We start from the raw sequence: 5,638 nt of genomic DNA, 5'->3' as shown, positions 1-5,638 counted from the left end.
ATAATAAAAATATGGGGGGAAGAGAAACCAATCACAAACTAAAATGTTTTTATACAAATGCACAAAGCATGGGCAACAAACAAGGAGAATTGGAACTACTAATGCAGGAAAAGGAATATGATGTCATTGGAATCACTGAAACTTGGTGGGACGATACACATGATTGGAATAAAAGGCTAAAAGGATACAACTTATTTGCAAGAAACAGACTTGATAAACGAGGAGGAGGTGTTGCATTGTATGTTAGAAAAGCGAATATCTGCACAGAGATTGAAGCTTCAGAGACTGGGAGTTCTGTGGAAACTGTTTGGGTAAGAATACAAGGAGAGAACAACGGAAAGGACACCATTGTAGGCGATTACTACAGGCCACCTGGGCAAGCTGAAGATATGGATGAACTCTTTATGTATCAAATGACCAAGTTCTCCAAAAAATATGACGTAGTGGTCATGGGAGATTTCAACTATCCAGACATTTGTTGGGAATCTCTCTCAAGTAAAACTAACAGGTCAAGCAAATTCTTATCCTCTCTTGCTGACAACTTTATCTTCCAAAAGGTAGGGGAGAAAACAAGGGGATCTGCTACTTTGGATCTAATCCTTATAAACAGGGAGGAAATGGTTGAGGAGGTAAAGGTGGCTGGGACCCTAGGAGGCAGCGATCATGCTATTATAGAATTTTGGATAACTAGAGGAGGAAGACATGTGAAGACTCAAACTTCAAGGTTAGATTTTAGAAAGGCAGATTTTAAGAGACTCAGAAAGAGAATAGGAGGGATCCAATGGCTGGATGTCCTTAAGGATAAAAATGTCCAGGAAGGATGGGAAATTTTTAAAAATGAGATTCTCAAAGCACAATCGTTAACAATCCCAAAAAGTAGGAAGAATGGGAAGCATTTAAGGAAACCAGGATGGATGAACACAGAACTTAAACACATGCTAAAAAGAAAGAAAGAAATGTTTATTAAATGGAAAGAGGGAGGCATATCTAAAGAAGATTATAATGCAGTCTGCAGATCCTGCAGGGCACGTATCAGGTTAGCTAAAGCTGACAATGAATTAAGGCTTGCAAGAGATGTCAAAAGCAATAAAAAAGGATTTTGGGGGTATGTCAAAAGTAAAAGAAAAGTCAAAGATGCTATAGGATTTTTACAGGATGAAAATGGAGAAATGGTAAGAGAGGATGTTGAGAAGGCCGAACTTTTTAATTCCTATTTTGCATCTGTTTTCTCTCAGAAAGAAAATGTAACATCAACTGATCTTCACTGTCCTTTTAAAGGAATAGAGGAATCCAAGTTATCAGTAAACAGAAAGATTGTGAGGGAATATTTAGCTAACATAAATGAGTTCAAGTCTCCAGGTCCAGATGAATTACACCCCAGAGTACTGAAGGAGATTGTAGAAGAAATTTTAGAACCACTCTCCATAATCTTTGAAAATTCTTGGAGAACAGGAGAAGTCCCAGAAGACTGGAGAAGAGCAAATGTTGTTCCTATCTTCAAAAAGGGGAAGAAGGTGGACCCAGGGAACTATAGGCCGGTGAGTCTGACTTCTATACCAGGAAAGATCTTTGAACAAATTATTAAACAACATGTATGTAAGTACATGGATAAGAATGAAGTGATTAACCAGAGTCAGCATGGGTTTGTAACTAACAAGTCATGTCAGACTAACTTAATTTCCTTCTATGACAGAATCACTGACTGGGTGGATCAGGGAAATGCTGTAGATATAGTATATCTTGACTTCAGCAAAGCATTTGACAAAGTATCTCACATCATCCTTATTGAAAAAATGACCAAGTATGCAATGGACCAGGCAACTGTTAGGTGGATTCATAACTGGCTTAGTGATCGGACTCAAAGGGTGGTTGTAAATGGCTTCACATCCAGCTGGATGAATGTCTCAAGTGGGGTACCACAGGGCTCCGTCCTGGGACCTGTATTGTTCAACATCTTTATCAATGATTTAGATGAAGGAATTGAGGGTAAACTGATTAAATTTGCTGATGACACAAAGCTAGGAGGGATAGCTAATACTAGAGAAGAGAGAGAGAGGATTCAAAAAGACCTAAATAAACTGGAGCAGTGGGCAGCAACCAACAGAATGGTTTTTAACAGGGAAAAATGCAAAGTACTACATCTGGGCAATAAAAATGAAAAAAGCATATACAGAATGGGAGGAATAGAGCTAAGCAACAGTACATGTGAAAAAGACTTAGGTATACTAATAGATCATAGACTGAACATGAGTCAACAGTGTGATGCAGCAGCAAAAAAGGCAAATACAATTCTGGGATGTATTAACAGAAGCATACAGTCTAGATCACGTGAAGTCATTATCGGTCTTTACTCCTCTTTGGTCAGACCTCATCTGGAATACTGTGTACAGTTTTGGGCACCACATTTTAAAAAAGACATAGACAAACTGGAGCAAGTTCAGAGAAGAGCGACCAGAATGGTGACTGGTCTGCAAACCATGTCCTATGAGGAACGGTTGCAGGATTTGGGAATGTTTAGCTTGCAAAAAAGAAGACTGAGAGGAGACTTAATAGCTGTCTACAAATATGTCAAGGGCTGTCACATTGTAGAAGGATCATCTTTATTCTCATTTGCACAAGGAAAGACTAGAAGCAATGGGATGAAACTAAATGGGAGGAGACACAGATTAGATATTAGAAAAAACTTTTTGACAGTTAGGGTGATTAATGAGTGGAACAGGCTGCCACGAGAGGTGGTGAGTTCCCCTTCAATGGACGTCTTCAAACAGAGGCTGGACAGACATCTGTCTGAGATGATCTAGTGAATCCTGCTTTGAGCAGGGGGTTGGACCAGATGACCCAGGAGGTCCCTTCCAACTCTACCATTCTATGATTCTATGATTCTATGGCCCAGGGGGCGCGTCAACTTTGGCGTAGTCGGCAGGATAACGTGCCCGCAACCACCGGGTACTGCGTGCCTGAAGAAAAGTTCACATTTACCTCAAAAAGAAGTCTCCCGCCAATTCCGGAGGGTCCCCGCCATCGGACGCCATCTCGGATCGTTTCCCGCCGTTTGCCCGCCATCTGCAGTCTTTTCCCGCCATCCACAGAGTTTCCCGCCATTGGGAAGCGGTTCCCGCCATCTGAGAAGATTTCCCGCCCTGGCAGAGCGGACGCCATTATGGGCGTGCCAGAGGGTGGCAAGAGGCCACCTCCCATCGTGGGCCAGGACCAAGAATGGCGCCAAAAACGAAGACCGCCCCCACCAGCAGAGACTGCAATGATTGAGATGTCCATCAGCGTGGGGGGTCTGCCCCTGGAACTGACAATCACCAAGTTGCCCCAGGACCGCCCTCAATGGGGGCGGAGAGAGAACAAACGAGAGAAGATGGGAGCAGCTTGGAGGAGTCGTACCCGGAGATGGAGGGGGAGGCAGGCAGCACCGACCCAGCGGTCAGGAGCCTGTTGCAAGCGACAACCCCAGAAGGCCTGGTGGAGATCCTGGCGCAGCTCCCCAAAGATCGGGAGCATGCACGGACCGCACTGGAGGGCTTGGCTCAGAGGATGGCCCGAGTGCAGCGAGACGTACTGGCCACATGGAGCAGAGAGATGGCCCTGCAGGCAGGAACCCGCCAACGGAGCACGCCACCCGAGACGAGGAGTCAGACCGCCTCTGAGGATGGCGCAGGAGGAATCAAGGCCGGAGACGACGCCGAGGAAGGAGCTAAAGAAACGGAGGCAGGTAAAGGGGACGTCACTACCCCGAGCCGAGAAGCCGTGAGCCTGCCCCAGCTCCCCGTCGCAGAGCCCGAAATTTCCCCTGCCGTGCCCGTCGTTGCACCGTCACCGCTCCCGACTAGGCCTCAAACAGGATGCGCGGCCACACCCCCTGTGACGTCACGCGCCTCAACCCTGAGCGCGGCCAAGCAGGAGACGCCACCGGCCTGGTCGCAGGGCCGAGTACCCCCGGGCGCCGCAGTACCAACAGCGCCCTCTACCGAGCCACCGGCCTGGTCGCAAAGTCAAGTACACCCGGGCGCCGCCGTCTTCACGGTGCCCTTCACCTTCAGGGTGCCCCAGGCCTGGTCGCAAGGCCTGGTGAACCCGGGCACCGCTACCACCACCGCGCCCTCAACCTCCACAGTGCCGCACCTGGGTGAAGACTTGTTAGCCCAGCATATTTGCCCGGATGGGCAGCCCTTTGAGTGGTCACCGGAGTACTACCATCCCCGACTCCGGAAAGAAAGACCCCTGGATGAGCCCCTGATTCCGGCTCCGGCGCCCGCCAAGATCACCCCACTCTCGTTGGAGGAAGCTCAGTTTGCGTGGGACCCCACTGGAGGAGACCTCATCGGGTTCACTCAAGAGACCCGGGCGGCCGCAGCCCAGCGAGCAGAGTGCTGCCGGCAGCAATTAGAGGTTTTCGACCGGGAACGACGAGAGAGGCGGGTCCGCGAGGAGCGGCTGCAAGTAAAGAGTGCAGAACAAAAGAGCCAGACCCGAAGAAACCCCCGTGCAGCCCACGGTCCCCGTGCCACCGGGACTGTAATTAAATTCCAACTGCAGCACGGTTGGGGCTTCATCAGAGATCATCACACCCCCGGCGACGTCTTCGTGACCAGAAGAGATGTCGAGTCCCACCTACCGGAGGGACACAGAGGTCGTGACCTTTACCTGGGTGATGAGGTCACCTTTACCTGGCACCAATGTGCCAAAGGACCCTATGCCCTTCATGTACACCGGCTGACAGAGGAAGAGCTGAGGTGTCAGGAGGAGCAAGAGGACCCGGACGGGTCTGAAGGGTACACGGAGGAAGTATTAGGAGGACGCCGCTACTAAAGTACGGTAAATGGAACTGTAAAATAGTTACCCGTCAGGGTACAGGAACTGTTACCATTATAGTCCCCGTTGGGACCAGCAAATTAAACTGTTACCCGTATGTCCCTTTATCCCACTGGCCGAGGACTGAGAGCGGTCATTCTTTCCTCATCCCACTGGCCGAGGACTGAGAGCGGCCACCTCCCCTTGTATATAGTTGCGCTTTCTAAAGCGCCCCCTACTGGTTTTATAAGGAACTGTGTTTTTTCCAGAAGAGACTGTTGCACTTTACCCGGTCACAAGTTGCACCGTGGCCGGAGGAACAAGAATGTTTATAATGAAAAGTTTTATATGAAGAGTTTATTGCTGCTGATAATATATATAGTGTTTTATATGTTTATGATGTTTTGAAAAAGAATTGTATGTTTTTGGATATTTTATTCTTTTACAGCCCGAGGACGTGCTGTGATTTACCAGGGGGGAATGTAGCACCCTGAGGATTCGGCTGCTACAGGGGTATTACACCTCAAGCCAGAGGTGTGGTATTCCACTCCCGGGTAAGGATGGAGTGTGGAACTGAGCTTAGTAGGCTGCATGCACTACATACATCCCATTTCCGGGGGACAGAACAACGGTACTCCCACCAGTATATGTGCAGGTACGACAGCGTCTGTCCCTGGCTGGAGTGGGAGGGGGGTGGAACATCCCAGTAGTGTAGGGGCAGATAGGGGGAGTAGTCTGGGTAAAGCTAGGAGCTCATTGGGTGCTAGTCACCTGGGCTCACACATAGAGGGAGTATATATGGTGGGCACCATCTTAGGACAGGGTCAGTCAGTCTGAG

This window comes from Phyllobates terribilis, unplaced genomic scaffold (assembly GCF_046119375.1).
Source record: "Phyllobates terribilis strain yellow unplaced genomic scaffold, ASM4611937v1 Scaffold_11__3_contigs__length_659146591, whole genome shotgun sequence".
Classification (NCBI taxonomy): Eukaryota; Metazoa; Chordata; class Amphibia; order Anura; family Dendrobatidae; genus Phyllobates; species Phyllobates terribilis.
This window is presented reverse-complemented; position numbering follows the sequence as displayed.